This window comes from Centrocercus urophasianus, unplaced genomic scaffold (genome assembly GCF_019232065.1).
Source record: "Centrocercus urophasianus isolate 14NV4802_14NV808 unplaced genomic scaffold, USGS_Curo_1.0 seq_9, whole genome shotgun sequence".
Classification (NCBI taxonomy): Eukaryota; Metazoa; Chordata; class Aves; order Galliformes; family Phasianidae; genus Centrocercus; species Centrocercus urophasianus.
In genome coordinates this window covers 3,752,647-3,773,026 of record NW_024885532.1, presented here as the reverse complement: position 1 = coordinate 3,773,026, position 20,380 = coordinate 3,752,647, and positions in this window count along the sequence as shown.

The window sequence follows — 20,380 nt, the reverse complement described above, 5'->3', positions numbered from 1 at the left end:
TAAGCCATTTTGTGCAAAACTTAAACAAACAACCTACCTACACCCTACTTTGATTTGATTCTATCTTCTTACTTCCCCATCTTCCCCCTGCCAACAGTTAGCTATTTACACAAACTGATAAGCTCCTGATTCTTCTCAAGTCTCAACAGTTCTATTTCTCTCTTTAATCTATCCTTATAAGCAATTTTTTTAAGTAATTCAATAAATTTTTTAGCAGACAAATTCAATTTTCAAATATTTACCACTTGTTTCAATTGGTGGACATTTTTGATGCTTAAAAGAATTTAATCAAATCTGACAGTAGTGCTCTAGTGTTAAAATTCAGGCTCAAATATAATTATAATTTATTTCACAGCAAGAATTTGCATACCTGAAATATACTTTCAAAAGCATTTAAAAGTATAACATATAAGTGCTAAATTAATTTTTCTTGTGGCATATGTATAATAATTCATTATATATATAATATATATAATAATTCATTAGCTAGATGTATACCTATTGTCAACTCTTATTTTGTTCTGATGAATCTACAGTTTTACATTGCACATCCTTTATGTGAATGTACTTTGCCACAAATTATTTCACCAAAAGGAAGTTTTTACTACATTAAAATCACATGAAATATGAATGAGCTCAGAAACTTGCCATCAGAACTTTCATATCAATTTGGAAATTTTTACTGTGCTAAGTAACACAAAGGTAAAATGTTCCAAATTATGACAGGTGTTCACACTATCACATAATAGCAAATGACAAGCTATTTCTGTAACATATGTCAGAGAAATCAAGTCACAAGCATGTATTTTGGCCATAAAAATGGTGTTGGTTCAATTATGAAAGAATGCTCTTAAAGTCCATAGTACAACACATTTAATCATAAAGTTCTCACAAATGTAGTTTAAAGTTTTAAAAATAATCATAAAACAGAGCTCGTATGAATCTATAATTTGATCAAAGAAAACACATTCTAATTTTAATGTTCTTCTTATCAATTTTCCCTTTTTCAAACATCTTCTCAATTTTGATCAAATACATACATTACATAAACAGCACAAATTGCCTTAGTGTAATCACTGCAAAAATTATAGCTGTGTATTAAATCGTTTATATTATCTTTTAGAATTGTTCACATCTCCCTGCCCTCAGAGTTGCATCTGCTGCACTTTATTGAACAACGCTGGAAAATAGCCTGTGGCAACTGACTGTCTCTCACATAAGCAGGTTTTCACTTAGTTTAGCCAAGACGATCTTCTAGCCCAGTCTAAATTTCTGTGCAATTAATCTGGCTGCAGCTTCTTATGTGGGAGATCTTGTAATTGAGAATTCCTCATTTGCTTGTTTGTTCCTTTTACAGAGATACACTAGATGCTTTCTCTTATGCCTCTTCTCCTTCCTTGTCAGTATTTCCTACAGATATTCTTCTCCACTTCTTCAACACTATAATGTGGCATCCATTGTTTGTATATATTCCCATGGAGGATGTAACTAAGCATCTTCCTCCTCATTCAGACTGTTTACTTTTAAAACATTTTCATAATTCATAGATTTCCAGCAAGTCCATATGACTGTTATTCAAATTCCCCCAGCAATGTAACTCAAATTCGCATCAGGCAGCTTCCTACTTAAATACAGCTTGAGATTTTCCCTTCTGATTCATTCAGTGAAAATCAATATAAACTTTTTTCTTACTTCTTTGCATTCTGTCCTTCAAAATAAGCACTATATCTTGACGTTTTAGTTTTCAGTGTCTGAATTCATATTTAAGTCAGTTTTCATTAAAAATAGAAAGTTTATGGTTCTCTGAAACAGAAACTGTACAGAAATTTTGTATGCATGTAATTGATTTATAATTCTTATAGTACTTTTATTTCATTATACCATTTTTAGTATGTTCTGAGTTTAGTACTGTTACATTTAAGTGGCCTCCTAAGAGAAACTAAAGGCGTTCAGAGTGATTACAAGGTTACATTTAATATATGTTATGATTTGCATTGGATCCTTCCATGCTATAAAGAAAACCATGCACATTCTTCTTGTCACAAAGTCAGTCTCGTAATTTATCTGATAAAATGAAAAAAAGCATCCTGGAATTAGGTACAGTTTTTAACTCCAAAAAATCAAAACTTTATAATGTATAATTTCTTATTTTCTTGTCCTTAATGGGATTCTGCTTCAGAATTAACACTATCTCTATGCATTCAAAGGATACATATCCAAGACTTCTGCATATTTTACATTCATTGCAAAAGAGATAAATAGATACTTATAGAACATCAATAATTTGATCCATGTAGTATTGATTTTCATTTGATTGATTTCCCTTTTGAGGTATTTATTTATCCCCCCAATTATAAAGGAAAATTTGAATAAGACTGAGAATTTGAGATAGAATTTGAAAGTACCTTATTGAAGTCGGATGAAAAATGCAGATTTTTAGTAGGACAAGAACAGGCAACCACTTAATATACTCAGTATTTGTAATAATTATTTAGCTACTCAATTTAATTATTGCAGTCCTAGTTGTAGTACAGCCTTACCGATTTTCAGGCTACGGTCACTCAGGAAACAATTCTTACGTCTTGAAGTAAAAGGACTGTTTTTACCTCGCCTTGTTTTCCAGATTCCATTATCCCTCATCAGATGGCAGAAAACATTCTTATATCATAAAGTAGGTAAATCATTTTCTCTTTTACTCCCAACTTTGAATCCCGGCTTTATTGTTCTGTGAATCTTAGGTTGGATTTACAATTGAAATCAAAATTTGAAATGGAAATCTGACCTTGTCTTCTATGTATTATGTATAAAGGAACAGTTTTTGCGGAAGAGCACAAAGCAGATAGACTGGAGGTAGGTAACTATAACAACATACTTTATGGCAAATCAGGGCGGTACTTTTTCCCGTCCTGTCAATTCAATAATGTTCCCAACTTTGTCCCATCCTCTCTTTCCTGAATCAGTTGGTGTTTAAGTGGCAATGCAATCTTCCTCTGAAGTTTCTCTGAAGTCAATCTTAAGTTATACCATCTGCTATAGACTCATGTGCTCTGGGCAGGAGCAGATGCTCAGCTATGGGTGAGATTATATAAGGTGTCTACTGATTTCACATGCCTCCAGAACAATTCAAATACTGTACGTTTTGATTTATTTATCTGTTTTTTGTTTATTTTTAAGATTTTGGGGCTTATATTTAAGCACCTAAGTAGGAGATAGTATGTTTATCTTAACCTCTCTGTCCTTGCCACCCCTCTCTGAAGTAGCTGGTATTTTAATTATGTATCCTAGTTCTTAAAAAAATAATTTAAAAAAATGAGCACCTAAGTCTTCTAGAACAATTTTTTTTTTACAGTTTTTTTTCAGACATGAAATATTAAGCTTGCAACCTACCACAATAAATAGCAAAATTTTACTGACATCTGTTGTACTTTATCGCTGCTACTAAATTATTGTGTTAGCCATGGCAGAAAGGAACAGAGACATGCATAAGTGGGCACACAGTTTCTAGGACTAAAGATTTATGTATTCTAACTAGTTTTTAAATGCCATGCAGAAACTGTCTTTCTCAAAAGACAGATTTGTTTTAGAGAAATTACCCTAGATTTCAGAGTATAAAGAAAGACAGACAAAACTTGTTCTGTTATTACCAATTTATTTGTAATTCATATGACATTAAGAGTTTTAACAGCTAATTCTGAAGGTTGAACTTCAAATTATGTTTGAAGCTGTTAAAGAGAGAATGCTCATTCACTGCAATCAGTGGATTACATCAGAATTTTTTTAAAAAAGCCTTTTTATGAGATGTTTTCAGTATGTCTAGAACTGGCATTTATTTAATGCAATTTATGGACCCTCAAGATGATATTCTTCTGATGTAATCTGAGTTATTAATCATTGTGCCCTTTATAGCTAATAAAAAGACATTTATCTGACCTAGTTAAGGATTATTCCTGTGTTTTGATTTATATGTGAGGATTTTGTTGAATTAATTATACCTTTGAGACAAAAACAGTGGTCTATTGAGGTAACATCCTCAGCATTATTTCTAATAGTAGAATGCTTAGTCTCTCAGTAAAGGAGTTTCAATCCTCTCAGCAAAGTAGTCCTCCTTTAAAAAATTCGTGTTAAATAAAAACAATAGATACATGCTTAGAAATAGAAGATAATTAGTAGGAAAATTTGGAGAGGGAAGGAGTAATTTGTACAATTAAGCTGTTTGTATCTTTAAGCTGGGATGTATCTTTAACATTCTTTTTCTTCTACGATGTATAGTTTGCTATATGATTAATTGTAATACTTGCAAAGCAAAATTGCCATTCAGAAACACTGAAAAGAAGAGAAGCCTGTAAAATTATCTCTATGTTGTTATTTTCTAGAGTTCAAAAAGACACCCATTCACTATCTGGTAACTATGAATAATTGACTATCTGGAGGTGCTATTAGACAAGGAAACAAGCACATTCCAAAAAAGTATTGCTATATATTTTTAATGCAGAGTGATAGCATGAGTTCAGTAGAATTTGTTGACAATTTGGTCTCATGGTTGGTCAGGGCAGTGCTGTGGGGAGCTGGAGAACAGTCCTGCTGTATCCTCACTGGGGCAAGGACTGACATGCCTGGAGGTTAGAATATAATCTTGGGCTACAGCAGGGTCAGTGAGCCATAAGGAAGGCTGGGCAGGATGAGTGAGGCTTGCAGAGCCCTGATAAAAATGTTCTAGGTCACTGAAGCTGATAATCGCACTCTGGAAATTCCTAATTATTTCTGTATATCAGAATCAAGACCTAAAGAATCTGTTCCTCAACTGGGCATTTATGGTAGATGCCTGTAATGTTGGGTGTGCTTACTTCAGATATTCACTTTGAAATGTTGCTGCTGAAACCAGCAGCTCAACTTAGAGCAATATTGGTGGTTATTATGATATTTTGAAAATCTCTTTGACATCACAAAATTGACAGGAAAAGACTACTTGTGGAAAGAGAAAGGAGAGAGAGAAGCAGGGAAAGAACAAACAAGCACAAAGGAAATTCTACCCACCCTAGACTAATATGTGACTTGAGAAGATTTTGGGAATCATAACACTGACAAGATGAGAATACTTTATCTAAACTCCAGTGAACTGTACTGTTTGTTCAGGTTTTTGTTTGTTTGTTTGTTTGTTTGTTGTAGCATTCTGGTTCTTTTTTTAATTTATACTGTTCCACTTCATTCAGATGTCATAGGTCCACAGGAACATTTTAGGTGCCTCTACATTCCTTCTGTTTGGCAACATCCTTTACTACATGACTGCAGCCCCTCTCCAAATGGAAAGATGGATGTACTCAAAGATCTTGAGAGATCTTCAGGTGAGCAAGTGAATGTACACAGTTGCAAACAGACTCCCTGCTTAGGCCTTCTGACAATCTACTATAGCCCATTCATTATACAGGATACTTGCGCTTGACTCAGTGGCAACAAATAAGCATTGGGAGCCACCAGGGAAGCCATGAATGAACATAATAGACATGCTTGGGCTTAATTTACCTGAAATATATGTGCCTGTCCTAAGTTGTCATACCTGGAAGACCCAGACAAAGGTGTCAAATATCTTAAGACATATAGCTGTAGTAACTTATCTCAGTTCAACCTTTTTTTAAAATTTTATTTATTTATTTATTTATTTATTTATTTATTTATTTATTTCCAGGACTACTTCAGTGAAAATCTAATATCTAATTGGAGGTGTAAGTGTGAGATTTTTCTGTGTCTCTGTGTCTGCGAATTTTTTAATTCTCCTCACATTTTTTTTTTTTTTTTTTTTTTTTCCGGTTTAACAGAGAGTATGAATAATTATATTGCAATCTTTTGTTTTTTACTTTCTAGATATTAATGTTTCAGTCCCAAAGGAAAGGGAAACTAAGCAGTTTGCAGATATGTAGTCACTGTAACAGTGAGTTTGTAGTTTGTAGTTTGACGATACACAGGAACATGGGTTTTTTCTCTAAAGATTTGTATTTATTAAGTCATCACCAGCAAGACTGCTATTAGAGTGAAAATTTTTATGATTGCAAACTTATCCAGACTAGACTTATGACATATTATAGGCATGTGTATTTGTGGAATTACCAGTACAGAAGCAGAACAGATCCCAGGGTGGAAGAAGGAGTGTTAGGTACCAGTAAAACAATCTCCAAAAGAAAATCAACTACCAAATAAAATAACTCAAAAATAAAACAATTATCTAAAAGAAAGCTGGCTACTGAGGGTTCAAGAGTAAACCAAAGAGTCACCAAATGACTCAAGACCCAAATAATTATTAAGCAAAAAGACTGACCACCCCAGGAATGGGCCCAGAAGAGAGAGGAACAGACAGTAATTCACTTCAGAATTGATCCATTGGCTGGGCCTTGATTCGCAGGTAGTGAGAACCACTGTGTGCATCAATTGCTTTGCGTACATATATAATATAATAATTATTATATAATAATTATTAGTAATAATTATAATAGTATATATAATGATAATGATTTATTATTATTATTATTGTTGTTGTTGTTGTTGTATTTAATATGTATGTATATGTAATGATTGGCATTTTTATTGCTCTCTTTTTTTTTCTGTCCCAGTAAATAATTTTCATCTTAACCTATGAGTCTATCTTTATTCTTTTTTTTTCTGATTCTCTCCCCCATACCACTGGGAAATGAGGGGGAATGAGTGAATGGCTGTGCGGTATTTAGCTGCTTTCCAGACAAAACCACAACAGTCCTTGTGGTGCCCAGTGTAGGGCCAGAAGAGTTGACACAATGACTGATCTGATCAGAATATATTAAAACAAAACTGTTTTAAGTGGTATAGTAGATTAGTAGCTGCTGGTCATAATGCTGGTCTTTCCATTTACAAAGTATTTTGTTTTGTAAGTTGTTTTTGTTAACTCCAGCTGCATTCTTTACCTAATTGTTATTCTTAGAAAGAGAAGTTCTACTTTGGGTAAAAATCAGGCCATTTGTATATCACTGAGACATAAGAGGGAGTAGGACACCTCTGCTTAGATAAACAAAAGATGCTGTTATTTTTGGTCTTCTTCCTGAGGCAGCCAATAGCAAATATTTGTTTCAACAGGAGTTAATTCTTCAAGTTTGTCCCCACTTTCTCAGGTAATAAATTGTTCTTCCATTTCTCATCTGGATCTAATCAATAAAGTGGTATTTTCAGGATGCATCTCATATGAAGTATTAAGTTGCTCTTCAAGGTCTCTAATTCTCAATTTAAATTTTCAAGCAAGTAGGCTTCCTTTGGTCTGTATTTTAGCTGCCATTCTAAGTCAGAACTTTCTTATAGTCAACTGCCATCCCTTCTTTTAATTATGAAATATATCATCATTTCTATAGTCTTATGTGAGGTTTTGTTTTGTTTGTGACTTATTTATGATGAAATTTTATACCATCTCAATTGCACTCAGAAATGACAGAGGTAATGGAAATTTTGTGGTTTTTTTTATTCTCACATAATTCTAATTATAGCTACTTAAAACATTATCAGCATTCTACTCTGTCAACATTACTCTCCTCCCCATAATATATATTTTTTAAAGTTTATATGAGAACAGGGAGATTGACTTCAATAACTCACACTAGTGATCTAAATCACTAATGACAGAATCTTAATTTAAGAATTCTTATAGATGACATGACACCAGATAAGTTTATATTTTCTCTTTCTCAATCGAATACTAGTAATAACATCATTGTGACGTGCGGAATCAAACTCTGTAACCCAAGTAAGATTACAAAGCAGGTATGGTTTTATTCAGTGCTGTGCAGACACGGGGTACAAGGGGTATAGATCCACCTAACTTGCACACCGTCTAGAAAAATCATGCTATAGATATAGGCCAAACTAATACATAATCAATAGTTTTCCCGGAATTCAGATACATATTCATTACCCCGAGAGTTCGCTAGCATGCAGACCCTCCCCTCTTGCTCGTGCATAGAGGGTCGTGGGATGAAGTTTTGTTGTTTTCCTCGCGAAGGCTTCTGACCATTTTTGCTGTAAACTCCTGGCTTTTCCAGTGGGCATCCCCCCAAACCATTTTCTTCTGCTCTGTGGACATCTAATCACCTCCCTGCCAAATGTTCTCAGGCTGTTCTCAAACTCTTATTTTTATGGCCTTCATCCCCCTCACTATCCCAGACCCAGTGTCTGCCATCCTTTATTTTATAACAAACTCTACATTCCTGCTTCTATAAACTATCTCTATCTATTGCCCTTCACCCCCCTTATTCTCAGTCACTATGAAGCCTTCTTGCCTTTTTACTTTCACTTGTGGGGCCCGTCTCACCTTTCAATTAATTGATAGTTGAAAGCTGCTGTATCATTTTCACCTACATTTCTTAGGCTACAAGATGGATTAGTGTGCAGTACAGAACAGATTATGGTTCTCTGCAAGAAAATGTCATTCGTCATAGAATTATAGAATGGTTTATGTTAGAAGGGCGAAGATCATCTAGTTTCAAATCCCCCTTCTGTGGGGAGGGTTGCCATCCACTAGATCAGGCTGCCCAAGGCTCCATCCAACCTGGCCTTGAACACCTCCAGGAATGGGACATCCACAACTTCCCTGAACAGCCCGTGCCAATGTCTTACCACTCTCTGAGTAAAAAATATCTTCCTAACATCTAAGCTAAATTTCCCATATTTTATTTTAAAGCAATCCCATTTTGTGCTATCATCATTAGAACATGTAAAAAGTCTTCCTTCTGCTTATAAGTACTGTTACTCAGCTCTGGTGAGGCTACACCTCAAGTACTGTGTTCCATTTTGGGCCCCTCACTACAAAAAGGATATTGAGGCCCTGGAACGTGTTCAGAAAAGGGCAACGGAACTGGTGAGGGGTCTGGAGCACAAGTCTTATGAGGAGTGGCTGAGGGAGCTGGGACTGTTCAATCTGGAGAAGAGGAGGCTCAGCGGAAACCTCATTGCACTCTACAACTTCCTGAAGGGAGATTGTGTTGAGGAGGGGTTTGGCTTCTTCTCCCAGGCAACAAACAGGGCCTAGGGAAATGGCCACAAGTTGTACCAGAGGAGGTTTAGGTTAGACATTAGGAAGAACTTTTTCTCTCAGAGTTGTCGGGTACTGGAATGGCTGCCCAGGGAGGTGATGGAGTCGCTGTCCCTGGCAGTGCTCAAGAGGCATCAGGATGAGGATCTATAAGATATGGTTTAGAGGGTTGTGGTAGCAATGGTAGAGGGACTAGATGATCTTGCAGGTCCTTTCCAACCTTGCAATTCTATGATTCTATAAGCTTCCTTCAAGTATTGGAAGGCTGCTATGAGGTCTCCCTGGAGCCTTCTCGTCTGCAAGCAGAACAATCCCAACTCTCTCAGTCTTTCTTCATAGAAGAAGTGCTCCAGATCTCTGATCATCTTCATGACCCTCCCCTTGTACAACAGTTACGCATCTTTCTGATGCTGGGGCCTCAGGCCTGTATGAAGTATTCCAGATGAGAATTACAAGGGTAGAGTTGAGTGGGAAAATCACCTCCCTCTCCCTGCTGGCTACTCTTCTTTTGATGCAGCCCACAATACCATTGTAGTTCTGGACTCCAAGTGCATGCTGCTAGGTTCATAAAAATAGGAAAAGTACTCATTTCTGTTAGCTTAGAGTCTGACTCTTCCTTTTTAGAATGCAGATTTGAGATGTAAAAGACTAATCTTTATTGGATTCTTCTACTTCCATTCTTCTACTGGAAATAGATTGATGGTTATGGTTATAAACATGAGTGCATGTGCAATAAGATGTATGTAGAAGGGACATGTCAATATATGCAAAATTTTTGCCCTACTTTCCCACACTATAGATGTTGATACATCAAGTAATTTCCTTGGTTTCCTCCATAAACAATCCCTTGATATGAAGGGGAGGGGCAAAAGAAAAACAAATAGTAATCCTATGAAATGAGAAACAGAATAACTACTAAGCACCATAAGTAGTAATTTGACTACATCAAGGAAAGGCTATTTTTTAATAGTCAGAGAATTATTAGAATATTCAGAATCAAAATGTGAGAAAGATAGGTATTTATCCATCATTGTCAGTAAGGTAATTTCCTGGCTTATTGAAGACTCTCCATTCAAAATGAACAAAGCAGGAACTTAATAATTTTGGTTTAATATCTTCATCATTAATCTGTTAAGGGAAGAAGAGATGACCAGACATGATGTATGTGCTTTCCCCTTTGTTATACTACCATTCAAACTGTCAAAGTAACTTATCCATTCTCCAAAGTTGAAAGGCATGTGAAATAAAACACATGTCCTTTGGCAAGTTCAGGGTTTTAATTGTTAACTTTCACTGAGAAGACAAGGAGGAAGAAATAAAATCCTAGAAAAATCAGAGATACTTCAGAGTTATTCAATTAAAAGTATTTTTAGTGCATTCAGGCAAAAATATAACATAACTCAGTCCCTTACTAAATCAACTCAGAAAGCTGTAAGCATGGAATCTTTGTCAGGTTAGCTTCCAAATCAAATCTAATTTTGACCATAAGAAGATTAATTTGTGAATTATATAGCAGAGGCAGTGATGCCGGAGTATGCTTTTCTTTGTATTTGGATTTCAGATACAAAGATAATTCTGAAAAAGAAATCAGACTCAAAGAAACAGATGTTTAAAAATTCTAATATAAAGAAAGCAGTGTAAAGCATATAGCATACTTCAAATACAGGTATAAAATATAAGTGCAGTGCAATGACACAGTGTTAACTGAGCTCAGGAACGTGCCACATGCCACATCCTCTAGCCACTTTGAACCAGAACTGCTCCTGTCTGGCTGCCAGTGATCAGCCCCTCATCTGGTTACCCAGCTTTCTCTTCACACTGATCGTGTGCACCTGTCACTTTCCTGTTTGGAGGTCCAACCAGTACCAAAGCTGAATATGTATTCTATACACATAAAATAGGAACTTAACCTGACCTGTCACAAAGTATGCCCCAGCCAAAGCCTGCTTTCAACTGGACTTACACTAAACATTGGCTAGGCATCCATGATCCATATTCTCCATCTGGAAGAGACATAAGTTTACTACTGAGACCATGCCTGCATAGCACAAGCACACATACATTCAAAGATCTTTCAATCCTGGTACAGCCCCTCTGTGTGCCCAGCACTCCTATGTGGATCCTATGCTCTTATAGCCATTTGCCATCTAGTCCAGCTTCAAGTTCTCTGCGAACATGCAAGCACTAGTCTTTCATACACTCCACATTCACAACTCCCCATAGGCATACCACTAAAGACATACTATCCACCTGAATTCCCAGCCTGGGCTTGAGGTCCCTGCTACTTGTTAGCTAACCCAGTTTTAAGTTTTCTAGTGAATTCATGTTCATTCATGTCAGACCCCTAGTAGCTGGTTTCCTTAGCTGATTTCCTAATGTCCTACTGACATTAGGACCCTCACTTACTCCAGTAATTGGCACTAAGTAATCCTACTCAAAAACACACATAGGTCCCACCAGTAACTGGTGCTGAGATCTTGCACGAACTCTGGTAGTTGGTACCACAGGCTAGGGTTCTTGTTCCACAGCCTAACTCCAGGAGCCAACACTGACTTTCACTCATCTTCATCCATATCTCAGCAGTAGTTAGTATGTACACACACAGGAATGTGTGATACAAATCATTAAGATTTATGAGAAAGATAGAATTAGAAGATAAAACTGCATGGATTGGGCACAGGGTTCAGTCGCGTCAGCATACAGACCCAGACAATTTTATAAGCTACCAACCCTTCTTTATTTATCCTCTTCCTTCTCCCCCTTTCCCCTGTACATCTCCCTGTGATTTTGCAGAGCTCTGCATTTTCTGCATTATCTTAATCTAGACCTCTCCTGCACTGTCCATGACCTTATAAGCTGCAAAGTCCAAGCTGATCTTTCTGAAAGTAGCACTTACTGTGGTTTAACAGCTTATCCATTAGTATGGCTAGGAGTTTTGTTTCTTGCCATTGTCTCCATTTTTGCTTCATCAAATCTGTGTCTCAGCATTTTGTTTATTGTCCCCGTTTTATTGCTTATTATGTCTATCCAGAAATCTTCAGCTAGGCATTCCTGTTTGAATCAACATTCTTACATTTTGTGACTTTCCTGGCCAGGTTTATTTCCCATCACTTTCTGTCTTTATTATTCTTTTGTTGCTTTGGAAACCATACTTGATCTAATAACCTTAAGATGCACACACTCTCCTTCTACATACCAGATGGATAAATGTCTTACTGGGCTACGTACCTTTACTAAAACAATTAAAAAAAAAGAAAAAAAAAAGAAAAAAAAAAAAAAAAAAAAAAACCTAAAAAAAAAGGAAAAAAAAACCAAAAAAAAAAAAAAAGGAAAAAAAGTATTGTTATAATATATTTATGATTCTAAAACATATAACTTACCTGTTGAATGCTCACTGCATTAGGTGTAATACATGGAAACTTAACAATGAACCAAATAAAAGATTCCTTAATATTTGTTTGTTTCACAGCTTCTTACTGTTGGTGTTTTTTGTTGTTATTATTATCGTTTGTTTGTTTGTTTCTTTTTTTTTTTATAGCTACAAGAAGCAAATCTGTTAAACTCTTTCTTTTTGACTGTTCTCTTTTCTTAATTGATAGTTGATTAATTTTCTTCTAGTTTCTTTTAAGCAAAATGCAAAACCAATCAAGCTTTATAGTTGCAGAGATTAATCTTTTAGGCAAAATTAATAGATTTCTCCCTCAAAAAATTGCATTCAAAATTCAAATCCAATGTCCAAATAGCTCATCATAGGGAAACAGATCAAACTTCAAATAGAAATTAGTGTTGCTACTACTATCTGTGGGCCTTGAAGCAAAGTCACTGTTGAAATTGAAAATGCTGAACATCACTGATCTAATCTTGCTAAAATAATTCAAATGACATACTGGCTGTATTGAAAGTCACAGCTGCCCTGAATTACTGAATATTTCTGCTCCTGGGGTTAAGTGCCTTAAGGCCTCACTACCTTAAAGTTCTACTGGGCAGGAATTGCTGGATTGCAACATGGAGAACAGGAACTGCTTTTCACGCCATTGACTTTGCTTCCATCTCCTCCTAACCTCTTTGAGGTGCAGAATTGTGAGGAAAGAAACAAAATGTTCACTTAGTAGGACTTAGCAAGGCTTTTCAGAATAAAGCATGTAAGGGAAGAAGTTATGTAAATCACTGAAAAGACATCTGAAAGAAACAAAAGATTCAGACACACAGTATTAATTATTTGTATCTCTCTTGAATTCAAGTCAAATATACTAAATAGCATAGAATATGATCTACACTCAGATCTCCTCTTGGGAATTCAGAAGCAGCAACTTTAAGTATAGTCATCTTAAAATCTTTGAAACATGGTATGTATTCACTGCAGCTGAACACAGAACTTAGAATTTTACTGGAAATTAATGCATGAAAATTCCAAAGAAGTTTTGAAGTTACATAAAGATCACATAATATTAACTGAGAAATTTTCCACTTTAAGTTTGTACTCTTATAATTGGAAAATTATTGTCATTTGATTTTTGAATGAATTCTACCAACAAATTTTCTTTGTTGGCATGTTGGCATAAGATTTTTTATCAGTATGTAAATGAAGAATTATCCTGAAAGAGACCAAAAGGCTCTGTAACCCAGATACATGTTTCTGACAGTGACAACTGTTGACACTGAAAAGAGTGTAAGAACAAGACAACTGTATCATTCTGGGGCATTCCGGTGTTTTGACTCTTCTGACCCAGAAGTTGTAGCCCCACTATCCTTGTGTTATGTAGTCATTCTTTTAAACTCATTTTAAAACATTTAACATTTGAATGAAGGGCCTCAAATAAATTATGTTTTATGTTATGTGAAAAAGCACTACACTGAGTTTGGTTTTTAACCTGCAACTTGTATCCCAGTGCGCTACATGATGTTATGATATAGAATACTGATAACCAAAAATCATAAAACCATAACAAACTTGCAAACCTTGTTTCTGTCGGTTAGGATTTTTTGACCTTCAATCAGACTTTCTTTAAGTCATTCATTTAATCTCACGTCACACCATAATATGCATGCAAATACCTTGTTGCCTATATTTGATTTCTTTAGTTTTACTGAAATTGAGACGAGTTGCCTAGAATGAAGCATGGAATTAAAAGATGCCTAAGACAATACTGACCGTCATTGTAATTTGTCTATTTTTTAACTAGTACCTCCTGATTATTTCCTCCTTTTTGGTGCTGCCAACAAGTAAATATATGCTTGTTTAGGATATCTGTAAAATACATTTCTGAGGAATTGTCTGAACCCTTCTTTGTTTTTGGCTCAGAGCTTGCTTTTTGAGGTGTTTCTTGTGATAAGTCTCTGACTTACCTAGGAGATCAGTGATGGGTGTCACAGTGTGGCAATTAACATCACTTTGTGGACATTTGAAAGCATTTCTCTAGAGCTGTTTGAATCTAGAAGAGAGTGCTCAGGAGTGTTTACTGGAGAAAGATCTGACCTGTAACCAAATAACTCCAGCCTGGCATGAGAGATTGGAGGACAATACCATTATATCCTGCAAAGGCAAGATACAAGTGGACACTTCCCTGCTTCCTCTTATCTTCCAGCAAGGCCGAGAAGATCGAAACAAAAGAAGTTCCTGCTATGATCCAAAAGCCAGAAGCTGTCACTCCAAAAGGAGCTGACTTGACCACTTTGGACTTATAAATAAGTTTGTACAGCCACTGTCATCAACCGAATAACAATCCTTGGAGACCCATCACTACTGAAGATCAATGTCTGAACTACAAACCACCATAGTGATGACTATCTCAGTCTTGCTTCTTACAAAGACTCTTAGCTTTTATTTCCTATCTTTTCTATTGCCTGTCTTCCCTTCCCCATCTCCCTAAATGACTAGGATTTGTAATAAGCTGTTTGAGCTAACATTTTACCTCTTGTGTCTTAATCTTGCCATTGGATATACATATATCAAAAGAACCTCCTCTCCCTCCTATAAATAGGAGTGAGACAGGAATGCTGTTTTTTTTTACTATATTGCTAAATAGAGTCATTATCAAATTCATAGTTCCAAAGATAAATAATACTAAGAGAACCATATCCACAATACTTAGAACTAGCATTATCTTTAGCAATTTTTTTATTTTCTTTAGAAAACTCAAATGAAAGACTGGAAATTAAGAAACAGTCATGATTCTAGTGTGTAATTCTTTTTTTCCTTTCTTTAATAATAAAGGAGATGTACAAAAGTAACTTTAGTGTTTACTGTTATGATAGGTGGTTAGAAATAATTTTCTCTTTATCCATCTTTAATATTCCCAGCAATTTCTTGCCTTCAGCTCATGCTATCATAACTTCTAGATTTGATTACTTTAAAAAATGTTGGAATGCGAAGGACTCTCTATTCTTGCTATTTATCTTATTTTTTACATCACTTTATAGTTATGTTGAATGGGCCAGTTTGCAGTACAGGTCACCATGTACACTTCTCTCTATTTTGAAATGTGTCTGTTCATCCACTTGCTTTCTTGTACCAAATTTACTAGTCTGTCAGAATGCAATAAATGGTTCATCTAAAAAATCTTTGAAAAGTTTTATTCACTAAAATCTCTTAGGAGAATAATTTTCAAATCCAATAGCTTTCAGAAAATTAAAGTTAATTCTGTCAATAATGTCAAGCTTACCTATAAGGTATTCACTAATAATTTTTACTTCTTGAAATAAAACTTCTTGATATAAAAATATCATTGATTCCTCCTCTGTCTTCTATTTCTCTATTTACTGACAAGTTTTGTTGTATACTAATTAATTAATTGATTGATTGATTGATTACAATTATAGCTAAACAGCTGTCTCCTAGTTTTCCTAATCAATCTGATCCCCACATTCATAGAATCACAGATTCCCCCTCCTACAGGCAGAGTCACCTCCCTCTAGAAGTTGCTCACAGCTCCATTCTGTCCACAAGGCCACAGCCTGGCCTTGAACCCTTCCAGTGAGTGGTTATTCACAACCTCTCTGGGCAACCTGTCCCAGTGTCTCACCATCCTCACAGTAAAGGATTTCCTCCTAATATCTAGTCTCCTCCAGTTTAAAATCATTTACCCTTGTCCTGTTGCTACATGCCCTTATAAAAATTTCTTTACCAGCTTTCCTGTAAGCCTCCGTCAGTACTGGAAGGCTATGAGGCATCCCCAGAGCCTTCTGTTCTCCAGGCTGAAGAGCCCCAGCTCTCTCAGCCTTTCTTTGTAGGAGAGGTGCTTCAGGCCTGTGATCATCTTCATGGCCCTCCTCTGGGCCCACTCGAACAGTTCGATGTCTTTCTTATGTTGGGGGCCCCAGAACTGGATGCAGTACTAGAGTTGGGGTATCATGAGAACAGAGTAGAGGGGTAGAATGACCTCACCCAACCTGCTGGTCACATTTCTCTTGATGCAACCCAGGATACAGTTGGCCTGAGCTGCAAGAACACACTGCTGGATCATGCTGAGTCTTTCGTTAACCAACATTCCCAAATCCTTCTCCTCAGGGCTGCTTTCATGCCATTCTCTGCACAACCTGTATTTGTGCTCGAGATTGTGCTGACCCAGATGCAAGACATTGCACTTGGCTTTGTTGAACTTTATGAGGTTGGCACGGGTCCATCTCTCAAGCCTGATCAGGTTGCTCTGGATTACATTCCTTCCTTCTTGCATGTTAACTGCACCATTCAGCTTGGTGTCATTGCAAACTTTCTGAGGGTACGCTCAACGCCACATCCATGTTGCCTACAAACATGTTAAATAACACCAGTCTCAACATTAATGCTATGTATATGGTAGCAGTTTCTAAAAAAAAAAAAAAAAAAAAAAAAAAAAAACCCAACAAATTACTTACTTTATTGCCTGAAAGTCATTTAGATGATAGATTGTATATTGATTAACAGTTTGGTAATTCTGTATGTTATTTCTTTTAGAACTATTGATTGAAACAATTTATTCTATTCCTTCTATTGATTTGTTCTAAAAGTATGCTATTAACATGTCAATGTCTGGTATTTTCTTAGATTATTCTTCATGAAAACAGAATACTGAATAAGAATGGCCCTATACTCCTTTCGTGAGAATTCTAATACAGATAATTCCTTTAATTTTTCTAATGTTTCATCTTTTCTATAGCACTCCATTTTTGAGATGATCGTCTATCACCCTTGTCAGTTCTCTGGAAAAGATCCTATTTCTGATGTACTGGAAAAAAGTTTTTAATATTAGTTTTTAATGCCTATAGCAAGTTTTTTAAACTTTAAATTGTGTGTTACTTTAGGTAATGTTTTGTTTGTTTGTTTGTTTGTTTTTAATATAGTCTTACATCTTCAAAGCTTTACATTTCCTTGCCAGATTTTATGTTCCACTTATGAAAGATAATATTTTGCTTATTATTATCTTCTTTGTCACGAATGTAAACACTTCAGCTGTTTCATCTTGTCCTCTTCTCTCCTTCTCTCTCCCCTCCACTCCCGTCCCTTTCCCTCTCCTCCTTTTCCCCCCTTTCTCTGCTCCCATCCTCTCCTCTCTGTTCTCCTCCCTTCCCTTCTCATCCTCTCCTCTCTTAATTCTATAGGGTACAGAAAGAGAAGAATTTTAATGCATCTTGAAATTCAGTGAATATAACTGAACAAAATGTCAATGGAGACACGGTGTATTAATTCTGATGATGTTGATAATTCTAGAACTTGACAAGCAACCTCAGAACTCCTTAATGCACAGTCTGAAAGTAATAAAAAAGTAAAAAGCAAATAATTTTAAAATGATTTTTTTTTGTCATTACAAAATACTTAGTTTTCACATTTTACCACAGTAAAAATATTGTTAATATACCCAGCGGTTATCAAATTTCCCTCTTGAGATCATCTTAGACAATAGATAAACATATTTTCTTCCTTCTCTGGTCCTCTATGCACTCCTGGGATAAAACTGAGAAAATAATCAGTAAAATAAGTTGAATTTCAAAGGACTCATATTCTCACATTTTGCAATCTGTCATCTTCTGTAATCTTACAGTTCTTAAAACAACACTAGTGTGCATCTAAATGCCATGTGTAAGTAAGCACAGTGTTTTCATAGTAAATATGTTAGCAGTATTTAGAAAGCCATTTTATAAAATGACTACTACATAATTCCTAAATTTCTATTTTTATTCAGAAACAAACCAGGGTTTTCCGGTTGCTGGTTATTTGTTGCAGACTCAGAATCTTGCTAGGAAGTTATGTTTCCATGCTTCTCTTTATTTTTAGAAAAAAAATAGCTTGAAGCTTTATAATGTTTTTTTTTTTTTTTTCTATTTTATAATCTTTGATCCTCATGGTACTATATTTCAAATTTCTGACATGCAGTAAAGCAGAATATGAAATTAATATCCAGTTTTCTTTCAAAAAAAGATCTAAAGGAGGAAGCACAGACATTTTCAACTGAGATCAGCATTCCTAGAATAAAACGTTCAGTACAGAAATATTAACTGGCTTGTTGTTTTTGTAAAACTTTTGTAATTACTAGGGAAACATGATGCATTACTTGGATATTTTTAAAGAACTTTTAATAATTAGGTATTTAGACAGAATGATTTCTGAATCCCTTAGGCTTTAATTAGACTTTCAGCAATTACTGTTTTTAATATACGATACAGATCTTGCAGAAGCTTCAACTAGAAATTATCTTGTAACTATTTTTTTTTCCCTTTGGAAAAGTAAAAATAAGCACAAACAAATAAAACTAATTATTTTTCATCTTGAGTTTGTTATTTATTTTATAGAATAATTTGTGCTGTGGTGGTGATTTTCAGCAAGCAGAATGGCATTTCACACTGAATGCACGAACCTTTTTCATAACAGTCTCAATTTTTCACTTTCATAGGAAAAATGAATCAATGAGGTAACCATTCCTTCTATCATAAATAGCTGAAGCTGAGAATTCAGAGAGATTATGCAATGCCATTGGCCTTTTTGGCCAAGAGGGCACACTGCTGGCTCATGGCCAACCTGTAATCCACCAGGACACCCAGGTCCCTCTCCACAGAGCTCTTCTCCAGCAGGTCATCCCCCAACCTGTACTGGTGCATGCAATTATTCCTCCCTAGATGCAAGACTCTACACTTGCTTTTGTTAAACCTTATCTGGTTTCTTACTGCCCAGCTCTCCAGCCTGTCCAGGTCTCACTGAATGGCAGCACAGCCTTCAGGCATGTCAGCCAATCCTCCCAACTTCGTATCATCAGCAAACTTGCTGAGGGTGGTCACTATCCCCTCATCAAGGTCATTGATGAAGATGTTGAACAAGACCGGATCCAGCACCGACCCCTGTGGAACACTGCTTAGTTACAGGCCTCCAACTGGACTCTGCATCGCCAACGACGACCCTCTGCGCTCTGCCAGTCAGCCAGTTCTCAACCCACCTCACTGTCCACTCGTCTATCTCACACTTCCTCAGCTTTGTTATAAGGATGTCATGGGAGACAGTACCAAATGCCTTGCTGAACTCAAAGTAGACTACATCTACCGCTCTCCCCCCATCCACCCAGCCAGAGACAACATCATAGAAGGCCACCAGGTTGGTCGAGCACGACCTCCCCTTGGTGAACCCATGCTGACTACTCCTGATAACCTCCTTTTCTTCCAGTTGTCTGGAGATGACATCCAGCACCAGCTGTTCCATCACCTTTCCAGGGACAGAGGTGAGGCTGACTGGCCTATAATTGCCTGGATCTTCCTTCTTGCCCTTTCTGAAGACCTGAGTGACATTGGCTATCCTCCAGTCTTCAGGCACCTCCCCCATCCTCCAAGACCTCTCAAAGATGACAGAAAGCAGTTCAGCAATCACCTCTGCCAGCTCCCTCAGCTCCCGTGGATGAATCCCATCGGGTCCCATGAATTTATGAACATTGGTGTTACCTACGTGCTCTCAGACCGCCTCTTCCCTGACCAAAGGGAAGTCTTCCATTCCCCAGACCCTCTCACTAACTTCCAGAGACTGACATTCCCAAGGAAGCACTTTTTCACTGAAGACAGAAGCAAAGAAGGCATTCAGTATCTCCGCCTTCTCAGCAACCCCCATTACCAGAACACCCCCTTCACTTAGTAGGGGAGTCACATTCTCCCTAGTCTTCCTTTTACTGTTAACGTACTTAAAAAAGCCTTTTTTATTATCCTTTATCCCCTTCGCCAGATTTAATTCTAGGCGGGCTTTAGCCTTCCTCGTCGCATCCCTGCAGGTCCTGACTACATTCCTATATTCTTCCCAAGTTGTCAGACCCTTTTTCCACATTTCATGGACCTTCTTCTTCCCTTTGAGTTTGTGCACGAGCTTCTTGCTCATCCACACAGGTCTCCTGC